Source organism: Vicia villosa, unplaced genomic scaffold, assembly GCF_029867415.1.
Source record: "Vicia villosa cultivar HV-30 ecotype Madison, WI unplaced genomic scaffold, Vvil1.0 ctg.001698F_1_1, whole genome shotgun sequence".
NCBI classification, from domain to species: Eukaryota; Viridiplantae; Streptophyta; class Magnoliopsida; order Fabales; family Fabaceae; genus Vicia; species Vicia villosa.
In genome coordinates, this window is record NW_026705700.1 from 420,402 (window position 1) to 441,358 (window position 20,957).

At 34.9% G+C, this 20,957-nt stretch overlaps 1 pseudogene; it reads left to right on the top strand.

The window, feature by feature from the left end:
* Nucleotides 1-14,594: 14,594 nt before the first annotated feature.
* Nucleotides 14,595-15,615, top strand: LOC131636338 (uncharacterized; annotated as a pseudogene).
* Nucleotides 15,616-20,957: the final 5,342 nt, after the last annotated feature.

The window sequence follows — 20,957 nt, forward strand, 5'->3', positions numbered from 1 at the left end:
TTAATTATCTAATTATCCTAAATTAATTAACCAAAAATTAATAACCTAATTTATATTAGCCTAATTAAATTATTAAACCTAATTAATTATCTATAAAAAAACTAGAATTAATTTAATCTAATTAATTATTAACTAAATTAAAATTAAACAAAAAAAACTAAAGTTAATTTAATCTAATTAAAATTATTAACTAATTTAATTATTAAATTAAAAAGCTAATTCTATAAAAAGAAAACTGTTATTCTAAAAAAGGGTTATTTTTTTGAAAAAAGGATTTTTGATAAAAAAAACATTTAGAAAATCAATTAATAAATGAAATAATAAAAAAAATTAGAAAAGCAAACCAGCGCCTATGTCACCAGCAGGGATCGAACCCGCGCCTTTGGGGACAAGTAGACTAAGTGCGTGCGTTCTCCCACTAGGCCATTCTTTTTTCGCTGTATATGTAGTGACCACGAATCAATTTAAGCAAGCAAACAAACAATTAGAAAAAAATTCAAATCAGAACCAGCGCCAACACTGTTCATCTTCTTCGTCGATCCTCTTTCTGGGCTCAGAATTACCCTCTTGCAATACCTGCCAATTGTCACCAATAAACACAAACAAACAACCCAGATTGGTTCTATGCAACCATACGAATCTAACGGGACCATTAATAATGTCTAATTTTGCTTACATCCATGGTTCCCAATTTGAAGCTTTGGAAACCTAGTAATGGTGAATCATCATATACGCACCTAAGCTGCAATTAAACTATACCAATAGCTTGAAAACATCATGATAAACAATACTGGGCAATCAAATTTCATTTATGATGCGTAAAAATGCTAGAATCAAAAATCAAGAAAACAAGAGCAAACCGTGCTATATAGGTCACGATTCCGAACGCTTTGAATCTCGAAGATGATTGGGAAGGCTTCAAAGGTGTCCCAGGAATGCGTTAGAATCTTCAAATCTTCCTGAGAGGGGCTGCAATCTTGAATTCGAAATTCAATTTCCTTCCAACTTTAAGCGCTCGGCTGTGGTTTCTGTTGGCTGCAAAACCTCTCCTTTTTCGTCTGAATCTCTTGCCTATATATGTGAGATGGATTAGGTTAACAAATTGAATCCAATCTTAGTGAATCAAGGAGATTGGTATTTGATTGAAAATCAACATCCAAGCTTTCCAATTTTTGCTCAATTTCATTCTTCTCTTTCCAATCTCTCCTAATCACAAAATTTGATTTAATTATACTAATTTAGTCACATAATAGACTTAAACCAAATTTTTTATTTTCCATTATTTATTTTAATAAAGCTGAATTTAAAATGAATTAAAATCAAGATAAATAAAATAAATAATAAGATGCCATAGGATCGGGCCAGTAGACTTCCAACAAGATTAGAATCAAGCTTGGATCAAAGAAATATGGGCCCATTTGGAAAACTTTCAATTTCAGTCAATCTCCTCCTCAGGCATTTCTTCAAAACTTTACCAACTTTAACGAGGTATAACTCCTTCAATATTTATCATATGAAGGTGTTCTAGGACTTTTTGGAAAGCCCAAGATGTCTTCTACAAGCCACTTTGGAGCATTTTTTGAATTTAAGGATTTTATCTTGAAGGTATGGCTCGTGACAAAAAACAGCTTTTTGCGAGCTTCTAGAAGGACCTGTAATGTTTTGACCTATATCTCTTAGGCGGAAGCATTTCTTGACCTTGGGCCCAACATAAAAGTTGTAGATAATTGAATTTCCTTGAGAGTAAGCTTTGATTGGGGAATTTATGATAAAATATGAGAGAGATATGATCAGTCAAAGTTGGGTTGACTTTCTCCTAGAAACCCTAAATTAGCAACTTGGACTTTTGATGATTTCTGAGCTCTCCTTGATGAATCATGATCAAAACTTGATCAAATGATGAATTGGACTTTAAAATATTGATGTTGACCAAAAATCAGGAGTTTTGACTGTGGTTTGACCATAGTTGACTTTTAGGTCAAATTGGTCGACTATTGTTCATTTGAGCAGTTGACTGATCAAACTTGTGAGTCGGAGCTTGAAACTTGGCATGAGGATCCTTTGAGGCATGTGAGAGACCATGAGATCCACTTGAGGTGTCAGAATCTGATTTTACCTTGAGAGAAGCAAAAAACCTAGCTGTGGGTTGATTGCTTAGGAGAGAGATAGTCAGGCTTATTTCTTAGTGCTTGAGCCAAAATATTTTAAAATATGATGGGAAAATTTTGGGGTATGACAATGTGGTACTATCTATTGCTTATATGTGTGTACAAACTTTTATGAAAAAAAATGCAAACATATGCATATACATGTACATAACAATCAACCCTTAAATTTCAAAAGAATTGTCATGGTATTTATTTGTTTTTTAAACTAAAATATTAGCTAACGAGAAAATACACGTTACTATCCAACCATGTTATTATTATTTTTTAAATATTACTTCTAACATTTTCATACTATCCTTTTTAAAATATTTTTCTATCTCAGCTAATATATATATATATATCATACTCCAAAATTTGCCCTCTTCATTTCATCTTCAATGATTCAAGGTTCAAGGGTCTATTCAAAGCAACGTTCTCCTGATCGAGGGTCTCTTAAATTAGGGTTTGCACTTCATCAAAAGAATTCGAATCTCTAAGGCCTCAAATGGATTTCAAGGTGTCTCATATGTCTCAAGGTATCTCCATGTCAATTATCAAGCTTCAACCTCAAGGGGTTCTCATTTAAATGCTCAGGTGATCCGCAGTCGGCTGGTTTGACTTGAAAGTCAAATATAGTCAAAGTACAGTCAAACTTCATGACTTTTGGTCAACATCAAGTATTGGAGGTTATATCCATCATTTGATCAAAGGTTGATCATGATCCCTTAATAAAAACTCAGAGATGAACAAATTCAAAAGGTTCAAATTAGGGTTTTTTACAGGAAAAGTCAACTCAACTTTGACTGGTCATAACTTTCACATGGAGTATCAAAAATTTCCCAACCAAAGCCTATTCTCAAGGAAATTTGATTCTATACAACTTTGTCTCTCACAAGCCAAGGCCAGAAATGCTTCATTTGAGAGATATGGTCTAGTACATTACAGGTCCTTTTGAAAGTCAGTCAGAAGTCATCTTTTTCAAAAGCCCATAGCATGAGCATGGAAACCTCAATGGAGATGAAAACAAAAGGAGTGTTTAGAGGACTCTTTGAGCTTTCTAAAAAGTCCAAGAATACCTCAAAATGATAAAAATTGATCAAGATACAAGTTGCACAAGTTGGGTAAAATTCATGAAGTGTTTGAAACCCTAATTGACTATTTGCACACTTTTGAGTATTGGGCCTCCAAAATCAAGTTATCCACGTGATATTAAGTTTATTGAGAGCCCATAAACCAATTTCCAATTAGTTGGTGATTTTATTCATTTTAATTTTGGATTTTTTCATTTAAATACAACATTTAACAAATAAAATCATGATATAATATTTAAAAATCATGTGATTAATTCACTTGAATCCAAATTGGTTCTAAATTGGTCATAAAACCAAAGAACACATGAAAAATAGATGAGAAGCAAAATTGTCCAAGTTTGGAAAGATTATATGCATATTTCTAAATCAATTTTTTTAAAATGAAATCACTTGATTCTCTCCCATGTTATTAGACCTAAATGATCTCATATATATATATGGAGAGATGCAGCCACGAGGGGGGAGAGAGGGAGCATCCAAAACCTAGGGTTTCCACCTAAAAAAAATTGACAAACAAGCTGCACCATTGAAGGTCGTATTTGCAGCCATATCCAAAGAATTTTGGTCGTTGCATACGTTCTCCAAGGCCACCAGGGATTGTTTCCAGCCATTATACAAGCTCATAGCACAAGGAAAGACCGTGCATTCATCATTCCCGGTTTGAACGTGTTTTTAATTTTCAAACATCCAGTCCGTGATATTTAAATCGTTTATTTGCTTGAATACTTGTTCACAATCTTGTTTAGAGTTGTTTTGAACATTTGTTTTGGAGGTTTGATGCATGTATGGTGTTATGCCATTGTTAGGGCATAAAGAAAGAACCCCCTCGGTTGCCATGTTTTAGGAGCTTTCCGGCCAAACAAAACTCATTACCGTGATCAGGAGATTGCACTCAGTGGATCTGGACGTTTCGGTGATTTATTTAACGTTGTTTTTTGCTGAGTTTAAATTCTGTAGGTTTTGCTACGCACGAATTCGTAGCTAAAAGGAAGCAAAATCGCAGCCAAACAATTATGCCCAAGGAAGAAGATAATGAATAGTATGGGGGACCTTGGGACCATGCGTGTGATTTGTCCATTGGCCGGTCAACTCAGCCGGATTCTCCCTCTGCTTATCATTGGTTCACGAAAGAGACAGAGGGGCCCACCTTGACTGATTTTGAATTTTCCACATGATGTTTGATTACATATTTTTATTTATTTGCTATTTCCAATAACACCAAATGATTTCAGCGCAGCTGGTAGCGGAGGAGGTTTTATAAACGCTGAGACCTGGGTTCGATCCCTGGGTCCTTCATATTTATTTTATTAATTCACTTTTTCATGATCCAGCATGCAGCTTCCACGCATGGCTATCATGCACCCGCAGCCAATAGCCCTGGGATGACTCTGGGGATGGATCTAACGCATACAAATCTGAGGGTGTACCATGGGACTTCAAAGGCCAGTGATCCGCTGTCGCACGCGGGTCAAAAACGAGTTAATTTGTAAAACTGTAGTAACGACGGTAACGGTAACTCGAGTATCGTCTCTCAAGGATTCCTATTCTTATTAACCAATGTAAAATCGAATTTGGGGGGGGGGGTTAGTTCAGTTTCGAATTACAGAAAAAATGCTTAAAATAAGTGATTCTGAAAATAAGCTGTTTTGAAAATAAGTGATTATTGGATAAGCCAATCTACCGATTCAGTTCCTACCAATCATCGATTATTATAATTTCACTATCCTAAGCGGATTCTATTCCTGTTCGATTATAACATCAATCAACAAGCGCAACAACATTATCAGAATTATATTTCCCGTTTGCCGAATTAAGCATTCGGTTAAGCATACAACGGATTAACGATTAAGCAACGATAAAACGCAAATAAATTGGAAAATATAAATCGATCGAACCAAACAATCTACTCTACGAATAATCAGATTAAGCAAATGATAAACACAAAGTAGAATTGAAGGAATTGGAATTATAATGCAAAATTATACTAATCTCATAGTTTTGGAACCTGAATACGGTAGATTAACCAAAAGGATTAGTTCGCCATGGATCAATTCGTACAAGCTCAATATTTTTCGTGAATGGAAGATAGATGCTACAGTACCGCGGCTGCTACCCTAAGGGGAAAGAGTACAACCCGTTTTACAATCCAACTGGGTCAAACATACGACCCAGGCCCAAAACTAATTAACCCGAAACTTAACTAAAACTAGTGCTGCAACTTCAACGAATTTTCTGGCCCTGCTACAGTCCGATTCTGACTTCGACTCCAACATGAAAGTCGTAGCTCTTTCTCTTAGCTTTCCGTCTATTATTAGAACACCTCAATCGGACTCCTGGAACTCCAGTTATGATCGTTTCCGTGCAGACTGTTAAAGCTGAAAATTAAATACGAAAATCAAATAACAATAAAAATAAATTAAAATATAAAAACATTATAAAATACAAAAATAAGATAAGCAAACCATGGAAATGTATAAGTACAACCGTAGAGGAATGTGCATCAAAATGCACTGATCAAATTCCCCCACACTTGAACTTTTGCACTCCGAGCAAAATGAAAAACAAAACAAAGAAAGCACAAATACATCAATAGTTACTCATCCTAGGCTACAAATCTTCTTCGGGTAAGTTTGCATCGACAGGTACTAATCTTGCACACTAAGGACATCGTAAGAACACTAACCACAGATATGAAGATATAAGCCTCCTAAATACACAAACCAATTCAAATCATATTATTATACCATAGCCTAACTTACTCGTCCTTTTTGCTCTGTTTCATTCAGGCGCAATCACATTAAGCCCGTTATCTCCACACACTTATAGCAGGACGACCGGTTAGTGACTCTAATCCTTTTGCACGGGGTTCCGGTACTTGCATGGCATAACCCTTTGCTTACTCAGATGTAGTTGCGGGGGATCGGACCGTAATCCTCCCTACCAAGTTCAGCACCAGAAACCGCTGAACCAACTAACAAAGAGTTTTGAAAACTTTTTTTTTGAAGTTTACACAACCGTTGGGTTAAGTGACCGGGTGAGGGTCACCAAACTTAGAAGGTGTATTCTCTTTTTCTTTTATCTTTTTTTTTTCTTTTCGAAACATTCACTTATATTCATCGGCTTCCCTGCGTAAAGTGTGTGAGAGATGGTGCCGACTGCTGAAATAAACTACTCAAGAGCTGTCAAAGAATGAGAAATTAAGGCTAAAACATAATAACAAATTCAAATCAATTTCCATATGCAGGAGACTTACGGTGTTAGAACGATACCGATCTTGTGAATTTTTCCCAAGTCTCCGCAAACCCGACTCAAATCAGTCTGTAGCCCAAAACTTTCAAGAAGATGCATTTTTTTTATTGATTGAAATTAAACAAAATACTAACAAAAACAAATAAAATACACGATTCCCTCCCCCAAACTTAAACTAAGCATTGCCCTCAATGAAAGGACGTTACTAATAAAGTAGAGAGAAGGAAAGAAAGACTTCCTGATCAAGTTGCAGTGTAGTCAGGTGCTTCCAAAGAAAGCTCCTCTATGCTGCTGACATCTTCAGGCACCGAACTTTCATAGAATAACTTCAGCCGCTGCCCGTTAACCTTGAAGACTTTGTCAGTACCTGCACTTTTTATTTCTACTGCACCATGAGGGAAAACATTAGTAACAACAAAGGGGCCAATCCATTTGGATCGAAGTTTCCCAGCCATAAGCTTAAGGCGGGAGTTAAACAATAAAACCTGTTGGCCCACAGAAAATTCCTTCCTAGAAATCATTTTATCATGGAAGTGCTTAGTTTTCTCTTTATAAATCTTAGAGCTTTCATAAGCCTCTAGTCTAAGCTCTTCCAACTGTTGCAATTGGAGTTTTCTTTCAATACCTGCTTGTTGCATCTCCAAATTACAACTCTTCACCGCCCAATAAGCACGGTGTTCTATCTCAACAGGAAGATGACATGCCTTACCAAAAACAAGTCGATAAGAAGACATCCCAATGGGTGTCTTGAAAGCTGTTCTTTGAGCCCAAAGTGCGTCTTCTAAACGACGGCTCCAATCCTTCCTGTTTGGTTGCACCATTTTCTCTAAAACCTGTTTGATCTCTCTGTTTGAGATCTCAGCTTGCCCATTAGTTTGTGGGTGATATGCATTAGAGACTCTGTGCTCAACCCCATACTTCCAGAGTAAAGCTTCCATGGTGCGGTTACAGAAATGAGTGCCTTGGTCACTGATGATAGCTCGCGGTATTCCAAACCTGCAAAAGATATTAGACCTGACAAACTCTGCAACAACTTCAGAATCATTAGTCCTAGTGGGGATAGCTTCCACCCACTTTGAAACATAATCAACAGCAAGCAAAATGTAAAGGAAACCAAATGATACAGGAAAGTGACCCATGAAATCGATCCCCCATACATCAAATACCTCACAGAAAAGCATAGGCTGCTGAGGCATTTCACTCTTGCGAGTAATGTTTGTACCTGCTATCTGGCACTCTTTACAAGTGAGGTAAGTCTCAAAAGCATCCTTAAAAATACTTGGCCAATAGAAACCTGAATCAAGAACTTTTCTTGCAGTTCTTTGAGGACCAAAGTGTCCGCCGACTTGAGATGCATGAGAAAACTTCAAAATAGATTCAATCTCATCGTCGGGGACACATCTCCGTATTACCTTATCACTACCAAACTTCCATAGATATGGATCATCCCAAACATAGTATTTGGCATCACTCTTGAGTTTGTGAACCTGTGATCTCGATGCACCTGTAGGAAAAACACCAGCAACAAGAAAGTTAACAATGTCAGCAAACCAGGGTGTAATCCCATGCAAAAGAAAAAGATGCTCATCAGGAAAGTCATCCTGAATAGGAAAAGGGTCTTCATCTCTCTCTATCCTGCTCAAGTGGTCAGCCACTAAGTTCTCAGCTCCACTTTTGTCTTTAATCTCGACATTAAACTCTTGGAGCAACAACATCCACCGAATCAATCTCGGTTTTGCATCCGGCTTCTTCAGCAAGTACTTTAAAGCTGCATGGTCAGTAAAAACAACAACTTTGGAACCTAGCAAATAAGATCTGAATTTGTCAAGAGCAAAAACAATAGCTAGCAGTTCTTTTTCAGTGGTAGTGTAATTTGACTGTGCAGAATCTAAAGTCCTAGAAGCATAGTAAATAACATGGGCAGCCTTGTCAACTCTTTGTGCAAGGACAACCCCAACAGCGTAATTAGAAACATCACACATAAGCTCAAAAGGAAGTGTCCAATTAGGGGGCTGGATGATGGGAGCGGAGGTCAATGCTTTCTTCAAGAAGTCAAATGCTTGTTTGCATTTGTCATCAAAATTGAAAGTGACGTCATTCTTCAACAAGTTCGACAGCGGAAGAGCTATCTTGCTGAAATCCTTGATGAAACGCCTGTAAAAACCTGCATGACCAAGAAAAGAACGAATCTCGCGAATCCAAGAAGGGTAAGGCAGTGTAGAAATCACATCAATCTTAGCAGGGTCAACAGAAATTCCTTTTTCAGAAATAATGTGACCAAGAACAATTCCCTACTCAACCATAAAATGACACTTTTCATAATTCAACACAAGGTTAGTCTCGATGCATCTTTCTAAAATCAAGCTTAAATTGTTCAAGCATGCATCAAAAGAAGAACCATAGACAGTAAAGTCATCCATAAACACTTCCATGCAATTTTCAATAAAATCAGAGAAAATACTCATCATGCATCGTTGGAAAGTGCCAGGAGCATTGCAAAGGCCAAAAGGAATCTTCCTGTAAGCAAATGTACCGAATGGGCACGTGAAAGTTGTCTTTTCTTGATCTTCAGGTGCAATATGAATCCGAAAGTAACCTGAAAAACCATCAAGAAAACAATAATGTGATTTACCAGCTAGCCGTTCAAGCATCTGGTCAATGAACGGCAAAGGAAAGTGATCCTTTCTAGTAGCCTGATTCAGTCTCCTGTAATCAATATAAACTCTCCAGCTGTTCTGGACTCTAGTGGGAACAAGTTCATTCTTTTCATTTTTTACCACTATGAGTCCAGATTTCTTATGTACAACCTGCACTGGACTTACTCACTTACTGTCAGAGAAAGGATAAATGATACCTGCTTGCAAGAGTTTGGTTACCTCTTTCTTTACAACATCAAGAATCAAAGGATTAAGCCTCCTTTGGGGCTGCCTTACTGTTTTCGCTCCATCCTCAAGTAAAATCCTGTGCATGCACATCGAAGGACTAATACCTGGAAGGTCGGCTAATGTCCACCCGATTGCTTTCTTGTGTCTCTTCAATGCCTGCAAAAGTTTGTCCTCTTGATTGAAATCAAGGTTAGAAGAGATAATAACAGGAAGTTTTTCATTACGCTCCAAGTAAGCATATTTCAGGTTCTCAGGGAGCTCTTTTAGCTCTAAGGACGGGGGCTGCTCGATGGATGGAAGGCTTGGGGCAGCCGGGATGTCAAGAGCATCGACGGCAAAAACAGCCTCATCGGTAACAACTTCACCTGTAGGAAATGTATCAGGCTGCAAGGAAGCATCAATCTCAGCACAAAGAACACAAACGTTAGTGTCAGTGCAATCAGGACATGAATAATTATCATCAAATGCAAATAATTCATAATAACTCTCATCAACTAGTTCAGAAATCAACTCATTATTAAAAACCGAATGCTCCTCCACAGGGTGTTTCATGGCATCGATGATATTAAATTTTGCGACGATGTCACCAAATTCCATGGACATGGTTCCATCATCAACATCAACTTTTTTCTTCGCCGTTTCATGAACAATCTGCCTAAGATGATGGGAGCTCTGCTTGACTTAGTTTCTCCTTCCATGTCCAAAATGTAAAAATCTGCAGGAAAAATTAAATCGTTAACTTGAACGAGGACGTCTTCCACTATGCCGGTGGGACGTGCATTACTCCTGTTCGCCAGTTGAACGATTAAACCTGTATGCTGCATGGGACCAAGGCAAAGGTTATTATAAATAGAAGTAGGCATAACATTAATGCCCGCTCCTAAATCAAGCAAACAATTATCAAATTTCTTATCCCCGATGGTACAAGGAATAATAAAAGTTCCCGGGTCCTTGCACTTTTGTGGCAAGACCTGAGAGATGGCTGAAAAACTTTTCTCGGGTTGAAAGAAAGCAGAGATGCTTCTTCCCAAGTTGACTCTATCACTTCCTTTCACTTTTCTCTTGTTTGTACACAGATCCTTCAGAAACTTTGCATACCTTGGAACTTGCTTAATCACATCAAGAAGCGGAATGTTTACCGCTACTTTCCTAAACATATCCAGAATTTCTTTTTCTTTGTCTCCTTCCTCAATTCTTTTATTTTTCTGAACTCTATGTGGGAAAGGGACTGGTGGCACATACTCCTTTTCTTTAATTTTTTCAGTTTCGACCATAACAGAAGAAGGAGAAGAAATTGCAGCAGGGGAAGGTTCAGAAGTTACCTCAATGACTTTTTTATTTTTTTCAAGGGCTGGTTCTGTAACCTTTCCGGATCTCAAAGAAATAGCGCTCATATTAGCATTACCATTCGGATTGACAACAGTTTGTGCTGGAAGTTGGTTCGAATCTTGAGCTTGCATATTATTTATTTGAGTAGCAAGGTGTCCCATCTGTGTGGTCAAGGTCTGAATGCTAGTGTCGGTTCTTTGTTGAAACTGAAGGTTGTTCACGGCCATTTGTTTAACAAGATCTTCCAGGGATGGTCCGGAAGTAGTGGCTGGAGGGGTGTGACAACCCCTCATAAAAGTACTGAATGAGAAGTTGCTCGGTGATCTGATGTTGAGGACAACTTGAAACCAACTTCTTGAACCTATCCCAGTACTCAGCCAATGACTCGTTATCTTGTCTAATACCACAAATCTCTTTTCGGATTGAAGCAGCTCTAGATGCAGGAAAATATCGCTCCAAGAACACTCTCTTCAGAGCATTCCAGCTTGTGATTGAATTCGGTTCGAGATCATATATCCAGTCCTTCGCTGCACCCTGCAAAGAAAAAGGAAAAGCCCGAAGTTTGATATGATCTTCAGTGATCCCTTCAGGCTTCAATGGTGTAGAACACACCACCTGGAATTCCTTCAAATGTTTGTGTGGATCTTCACCTGCAAGACCATTAAACTTTGGCAACAAGTGTATTAAACCCGATTTTAATTCAAAAGGAACAGCAACAGCATCATATTCAATACACAAGCCATTATAATTCACATCAGGGGCTGCAAGTTGCCTTAGAGTTCTATTTTCAGCCATTTCAAAAGCAAATTCAGAATCAGAATCAAACAAGTTATGCAAATAGTCAGACTCAGAATCAGACTCAGCTATGGTCAGTGAAGGTGAACTATTGCTAGCCTGGCCTGCTCTACGAAGTGTGTGCAAGGTTCTCTCTACCTCAGGATCAAAAGCAACAAGTTCAGGACAGGAAGACCTAGTAGCCAAGACTAGTGCACAGCAATGCAGCAACAATCGTGAAAATGCCAACTATGTCCCTAAAACAAACACAATGAAGCAAATCGATTAAAAACAATTCAAAAAAAAAACTGACACCGAAAATAATCAAATGACGTAAAAATAAAATTTTGAAATTTTTTTCGAAATTTTTCGACTCAATGAAAACAGAAAATAAATCATTAAAAATAGTAAAAAGGCTTTTTTCGCGACAGATTTTCGAAACGGTGCAATTTTCCCAAAAACTGATTTTTCGACTCAAAAGGCGTTATGGCTGAAACCGTGAGGAACCTATGGACAAAATGCACAAACACTACACCTAAGACTCTAATATCAGTTAGTATTCACAAGAATCCCCGGCAACGGCGCCAATTTGATCCGCTGTCGCACGCGGGTAAAAAACGAGTTAATTTGTAAAACTGTAGTAACGACGGTAACGGTAACTCGAGTATCGTCTCTCAAGGATTCCTATTCTTATTAACCAATGTAAAATCGAATTTGGGGGGGGGGGGGGGTTGGTTCAGTTTCGAATTACAGAAAAAATGCTTAAAATAAGTGATTCTGAAAATAAACTGTTTTGAAAATAAGTGATTATAGGATAAGCCAATCTACCGATTCAGTTCCTACCAATCATCGATTGTTATAATTTCACTATCCTAAGTGGATTCCATTCCTGTTCGATTATAACATCAATCAACAAGCGCAACAACATTATCAGAATTATATTTCCCGTTTGCCGAATTAAGCATTCGGTTAAGCATACAGCGGATTAACGATTAAGCAACGATTAAACACAAATAAATTGGAAAATATAAATCAATCGAACCAAACAATCTACTCTACGAATAATCAGATTAAGCAAATGATAAACACAAAGTAGAATTGAAGGAATTGGAATTATAATGCAAAATTATATTAATCTCATAGTTTTGGAACCTGAATACGGTAGATCAACCAAAAGGATTAGTTCGCCATGGATCAATTCGTACAAGCTCAATATTTTTCGTGAATGGAAGATAGATGCTACAGTACCGCGGTTGCTACCCTAAGGGGAAAGAGTACAACCCGTTTTACAATCCAACTGGGTCAAACATACGACCCAGGCCCAAAACTAATTGACCCGAAACTTAACTAAAACTAGTGCTGCAACTTCAACGAATTTTATGGCCCTGCTACAGTCTGATTCTGACTTCGACTCCAACATGAAAGTCGTATCTCTTTCTCTTAGCTTTCCGTCGATTATTAGAACGCCTCAATCGGACTCCTGGAACTCCAGTTATGATCGTTTCCGTGCAGAATGTTAAAGCTGAAAATTAAATACGAAAATCAAATAACAATAAAAATAAATTAAAATATAAAAACATTATAAAATACAAAAATAAGACAAGCAAACCATGGAAATGTATAAGTACAACCGTAGAGGAATGTGCATCAAAATGCACTGATCAGCCAGCAGCACAGGATTTCTTCCCAGGTTTTTTTTTTTTTTTTATATATTACTATATAATTCATGTTAATTGTTTACATATATACATAATTTGATCTTTTTATTATTAGATTAATAATATAAATAATATTAGGAATTATTTTCCCGATTTTTTTTCAATTATTTGATTTAATTAATTTTAATCAACTTTAATTATAAAGATCACAAAAACCCTAGAAGAGTTGTTATCAATGCATTAGGGTTTGCCCAATCCCACTACCATTTGGCAAAAACATTAATTCTTATTCAATCGACCCTTAATCAATTTTCTCTTCGATCCGATTATATCTAATAGTTGCATTGGTGAGAAATAAAATAATAAAATACATTTATTTATTAATTCTAATCCAATGGATTCTTGATTAATTTTCTCCTCGATCCGATCATATCTAATGATCGCATTGGCGAGGAATAAGGCAATAAGATATAGTAATGCAATTCGTTATCATGTAATAATCAAACCTATTGATTATGAGAGATAATGATGAAACCAATAATTCAATTATTTGGAGAAACTAAAATACACTTTATTTGTTGTTCGTGACGATCGAATCTATCGATCAGAATGGCCAGCAATCTTTTATCTAATCCGTTAACTATAGTGATCAAATCTATTGATCATCGTACCTAACGGTAACATATTAAACCAGGGTTATACGCCCAAATTTAAAACACATCAAACCAAAACTACGGATTTTTATCAACTACGATAAGGTAATTCAAAATGTCTTGCAAACCACAAAACTCAAAACTACATAGGTAACTCAAAATACCTTCAAACACCTTCATATCAAATTCTAAGGCGTACAACCCTGTGCCCGAACTACGTTGACTCTGATTCTCCCTAAGGAGATACGTAGGCACTTGGCAACAAGGCGGGTCCCCTTCCCCAAAACCTCAATTCGTTCAAATCTCAGTTTTGCCCTTTTCACTTCTTTAGCTATTAAACCTGAATATTTTAGCCATAAACCTTTACCTTAGATCAAACCTTAGGAAAGGGTTAAGGGTGCCTAACACCTTCCCTTGACCTGATTATAATAACTTACCCAGATTTCTTAACTTCGTAGGGTTTCCTATTCGCCCTGGTAGAATAGGTGGCGACTCTAAAAGTCTTTATTTTTAGGGCAGGTTGCTACAATATATATATATATATATATATATATATATATATATATATATATATATATATATATATATATATATATATATATATATATATATATATATATATATATATATATATATATATATATATATAAAATTGTTCTACCGAAGATTTTAACTCATTTTTTTGAATGATTTATTGTTAAGTAGAAAATTTTCTAAATAATTCTGAAAAATTTAGTACTATTAAACAAAGTCTTTCAAATATTTTTCTGATTCATATAGTTTTAATTTTTTATAACTATTGCAATTAATGACTACTAAAGAAAGTCTTCCAATTAGTTCCGAAAATGTAGGAAAAGTAAAGTGGGATGATTTTAGTACCAAAATGTTACTTGAAAATTGTGTAAATGAGATTCATAAATGTGGAAAACCAGGAATTGCTTGTAGAAATAAAAAATGGGAAGAAATACGTGAAGAATACAATAAACGTACTAATAAAAACTATACCCAAAAATAGTTGAAGAATAGGTTGGATAGTTTGAGAACTGATTGGACTACATGGAAACAATTATTGGGTAAGGAAACTGGTTTAGGATGGAATCCTCATACAGGAAAAATTGATGCTGATCCTACATGGTGGGATGATAAGATAAGGGTTAGTGTTGTAAATATTTTAATTTTTAATTATTTAAAGTTAAGTAGGAGAATTTAGATTTTGTAAATTTTATCTCTTGTTATAGGTTACACATGAGAATGTGAAAATGCTAAGTTTCGTTATCAAGGTTTGAAATTTCGTGATGAATTGGAATTTATATTTGGGGAGATAGTGGCAACTAGTCAATGTGCTTGGACGCGAGCTATGGGCGTACCATTAGAATCTTCAAACCAAAATACTACTGCAGATGTGGCACACGAAATTATTGATTATGATGATGAATTTAATATTGATGAATTAAGCCCTGTGAGAAACACCCAATCAAAAAATAAAAGAAAATTTTCACCAAACATGGGTGAAAAATCAACAAAGAGTAAGGCAAAGGTTGGAACTGCATCAACAATGAGGAAAACATTAGAAAGATTAGTTCAAGCAACGAAAGGCCATAATGAAGTTGAAAAGGCTGAAATTGCTGCAACATCTCATATTAATGGACAATATTTTATTCCAACTTGTGTTGAAATATTAAATAGTGCAAAGGAAAAAGGAATTTTGAATGCAACAATTTAGTTATGCTTTAGAGATGCTTAAGGATGAACAAAATAGAGTCCTAATAATATCTTTAAAAGATTCTATGAGTGATTTGATAGAGTGGATTCTATACAAGTATGAGTGAAATCCTCTAGTATGCTGTTTAAGATTTAATTTTATGTTTTATGTTTTATTTACTTTTATGCTTTAAGTTGAAACTTGAGTCTCTAGATGTATCTTAAAGTATTGTATCATTTTAGTTTTTAACTTCTATGTTTTTGCTTAAGACATTTATGCATTTCAACTACTTCAATGAATATGTATTTGCAATTTGTAATGTTCTTGTTTTCAATTTATTTAACAGATTGATCAGTGCATTTTGATGCACATTTCTCTATGTTTGTACTTATACATTTCCATGGTTTATTTTTTTTATTTTTATATCTTATAATGTTTTCTTATTTTAATTTATTTTCATTGTTATTCAATTTTCAGCTTTAGCAGTCTGCACTAAAACGATCATAATTGGAGCTCCGAGAATTAGATCAAGGCGTTCTAATAATCGCCGGAAAGATAAGAGAAAGAGCTACAACTTTCGTGTTGGAGTCTAAGTCAGATTCGAAGCATATATTTTTCAGAATTTCGTTTGAAGCTGCTGCATTAATTTTATCTAGTTATGGGTCGTTAGTTTTGGGTCTGAGTTATGTCTGTTTGACCCAGTTGGGTTATGACCCGAATTTTTGTTTCTTCCATATAGTTAGGTCTAGCCGCTACTGTTCATGGTGACGAATTTTAATATTCACGAAAAAAATACTTTTTGCCTTGTACGCTTGAATGGAGAACTAATCCCTGAGGCAAATTCTGTTGGTTACGATTTCCAAATACTTCGAGGTTTTTTAATCTTTAATCCAATTTCTTTTCCCTTTCAATATTAATTTATATGCCTTGTTTGCTTAATTCGAGTTATATATAATACTATTGATTTATACTGATTGATTTATGTTCCTTGACTTTTATCGTACTTTATCGTTGCTTAATCGTTAAAGTGTGTATGTTAGAATCACGTTTGCTTAATTCGTGATTGTGCTTAATCCGTTTGCTTTATTCGAAAAATAGGAATGAAACCTTATAATGTCAATTTTCGCTTGTTAATTGGTGTTGTAATTGGTAGGGGAATAGAATCCGCTTAGGGGATTGAAGTTTATTGAACCAATGATAATTCGGTAACCGAATCAGTAGAATTGTCGTTTTAGCTTATTTACATAATCACTTATTTTAATCACTTTTTCACTCTGTTATTATTAAATCGATCTTAAACCAAACCCCCTAAATTGATTTTAATTGGCTAATGTAATACAATAATCCTTGTGATACGACTCGAGCCATTGTCGCTATACTACCATTTTACGAAATTACTCGTTTTGATCCGTGCGCGACAGCGGATCACAGATGCATTCTAAACAAATCAATGAACGATAAAAAAAGGTTAAAAAAAAGACGATGCGAGTTCTATAAAATATATTAAAGTGAAATAGCAATTGCATTTGACTATCATATGAGGTACTTACTCAAACAAGGTAATATATTTCTTTATTCTCATGGATGGACTTGGGTTATAGAAACTCTTAACACCCGGGTGAAAGTTATAACATGTTTAGGATGGAAACTTGCGTTGTATTAAAACTTGAAAAATTATTAGTTAGTAACGGATGGTTACATCCATCCAAAGAAATGACATCATTGGAGGCTTTGACCATGTTTCTTTGGAATTGTGCACATAGTGAAACTAATCGAAATATCCAAAATAAATTTGGAAAATCAGGAGAAACTGTAAGTAGGAAGTTCAGTGAAGTTCTAGAAAGTGTATGTTTATTAGCCAAGGAAATTGTCAAGCCTCCTGATTTTAACTTTGAAGAAATTCCATAAAAAATTAGAGACGATAATAGGTATTGGCCTCATTTTCAAGGATGCATAGGTGCTATAGATGGAACACATATTCCTTCCATTGTTCCTACTAAGGATCAAATACGTTATATTGGTAGAAAGGGATTTCCAACACAAAATGTCATGTTGGTGTGAAACTTCGATATGTTATTTACTTTTGTTGTTGTTGGATGGCCTGGTACTGCACATGATACACGTATCCTTTCATCTACGATTGAAGAAACGAAAAATGTGTTTCCTCTCCACCAGAAAATAATCATAATATCATTTTGTAATCAAATTAATATATTTATTGATTTAAATTTGCATATGAACTAAAGAAATGTTTAATTTTTTAGGCAAGTACTATGTAGTTGATGCTGGTTATCCAAGTATGAAAGGGTATCTATCACCAAACAAAGGTGAAAGATATCATATTCCTGATTTTAGAACCGGTGGTCAAGCAGAAGGCATACAGGAAGTATTCAATCATGCACATTCTTCACTAAGAAATGTAATAGAAAGAACAATTGGTATCTGGAAGAAAAAGTGACATATTTTATGTGATATGAGACCATTTCCACTAATAAAACAACAAAAAATTATAGTTGTAACAACGACACTTCATAACTTTATTTGAACTTGTGGCTTCATGGATGAAGATTTGAACAAATATGATAACATTTCTGAATATATGACTGGCAGCATAGAAGAAAGAAATATTCATGAAGATTTAGGTTCATATAACCCAAGAAGAGTACAAGATGGAGGCTATATGGATAAAGTTCGAAATCAAATAGCCATTTAATTGATTAAAATAGAAATCATTTAAGTTTATGATTGTTTATGTTTCTAGTCGTGAATTATATATTGAATATTATTGAACTTTTTTTAGATCATAGATTTTTAATTAAATATATTGAAAAAATATTTTATATGATAATTTATGAATTTTTATTCATATTTGTATTTCTTTTTGAAATATATTCATTTATTTATATCTTATGTTGTCCTAAAAATTTAATTTGTTAAAAAAAAATTTGTCAAACAACTTTTAGCTTAAAATTAACTTTGGAGCTTAGAAAAACAATCATAGCCAAACAACTTTAGCTTTACTTTAAAAGCTATTATTTTTAAATGAATATCCAACTTTAAGACCTAAAAAAGTCGGGCCAAACGAGCTCTTAGTCTTGTCATCAAGATTTGATCTTGAGAGTATCCAATAAAATTTTAGAGCTTTTAGTAGGTCGAACTCTCGAACCCCTTTATATAAGGAAAATAAAATTTCAGGTTATTTTTCAACCAAACAGCAAACACTAAAGAGAAGCAACTAGTCTTTATCCCAAATGACAAATTGAAGATGATATTTTTCTTTCCAAACAACAACTTGAAGCAGTTAGTCCCCAAGATATGTCGAGATTTTACACAGGCTTATCTCAAACTAAAGAGAGCTTTTGTACTGGACTGAGCTTACGAACCTAGGACTTAAATACTAAGTACCTGAAACTAAAGCTTTTAAATAGACTTAGATTTGAGCCCCAAACAAATAATCTATAATGGATGAATTATTCAACCGAGATAATGATCCTTGATGAATTTAGAATGATATCGTTCCAAAATATAAAATTTATCACCAAACAAAAGACCTTTTCGGAAAGCACTACGATTAATTTCTAAGTGAGAGAAAATTATAAAATAATTTTTAGAGAGAGAAAGTGGAAAGTGAGATATAAGAGCTCATGATTTAGTATGTGAAAAATTGAGGAAACGGACCTTTAATTATAGGCTAACGATTAGCGCAAAAAAAAAAGGAATTTTTTGGGGACAAAATTTATGAGCCAATTGATTGTCATCATGCACCAATCGAATGGTTGGCCTAAAAATAAACATTTAAAGGATTTTAAAATAAATTAAACTATATATAGTCGTTATCGTTCATTAAAACAATGTCCTAAACTTTGAAGAAGTATTTTTTCACTAACCTAATTGATAGGGCATAAGTACCAATCAATTGGCCAGTAAAAAACACCTCCAAAACTTTATAATAGCTATCAATTCAACAAGCACAACTTTAAAATATTTTTAAAAATATTTTCTTAAGAAAAATAAATTTTAAAAATTGTGTGTGTGTGTGATTAGTCATATAACTTTACAAAGAGGGTCTTATGTTTTTACAATAATCTATTAACTCAGACGCATTAGGGCAAACTGTCATACTTCCTCTCTTTCACACATTCAATCTTCAAGATTTTTCGGATAAATCAGTCATACAAACACTTGCTTTAGTTCTTTTTGAAGATGATGCTTGAGATTTAGTGCACATAAATACCATCACCAGATGATGTATCATTAAGCCCTAACTTATCTGTTTGTATCTTTGACCGTTTGTTAACCACACAGGTATCAATGGCTCTTATTAGTTGTCATCATCAAAATCATATTCACTTCAAGAGAGATTTAATCACTAACATACAAAACATGATTCCTAAAGCTTGGGGTAGAATTAACTGCTCATAGATTAGGATGAAATCCCTATAAAAGTTAGAATATTTAGTAGCAATATAATATTTTACTATCTCTTGTGCGAGTCGTCAAATATTGAGAGTTTTTTTACTTTTAATACTACAATATACGTATAAAAGTGTTGCCTTAAAGGATGTTGAACACTTAGATATTTTTCAGCTAGCTTAATTCATTGTTTGAGTTTGGCTAGTGTAAAGTTGGGAATCCAAACATATTGTATCAATTAATATTGTGAAAAACGATGTCGGCATCAGAAAGTATAATAAGTTTCTTTTAGCAAGAAACCCACAAGGGTAAGAAAAAGTAGGGGAGCATTAAGAAAAAAAGAATTTTTTTATAACTGCTATGCTTCACTTTCTCTTTAAACAAGATTACAAGTGTTACAAGAATAACAAATAACCCTCTCACCCTAAATTAGGATTTGCAGTATGCAATGATGAGAGACTAGTATGCTATTTATAATAAACCTAACATACTAAACTAATGGGCTTTTTTACAAATATCCATTACAAGCTAACTTAGAGTACAAGCTAACTTAAACAATTAGACATAACAAACAGACTCAATTCGAAATACTAACAACCCTAGCATTTTGACACCCACATACTAGAACACACTTTGATTACAGTATGTAAGTCTTCAACAACAACATGTGAACAAGACTTCGACCTCATGCATATTCTCTGTCGAACCAGAAGATACCCTTTGAAATAGTAGAGTTCGATCCAATTCTAACAAATCTCCACCTAGGAACAAACTCTATAGTATCAAAGAACAAACTAGCTTTCTTCATGCAGCTTTATCAACTGCATATAGTGAAAAAACTTGCAACTCGACAATGTCTTGGTAATCATATCAACAACATTATGATCTGTCGAAATCTTCAGCACTTGGACTTCGCCACGCTCGATTACTCCCCTGACGAAATGTAACCTCACATCGATGTGTTTGGTTCACTCATGATATGTTGAGTTCTTTGACAGGTGTATAGAATTTTGACTATCACATTTAACAATGATACCTCGACCTTTAAGTTTCAGC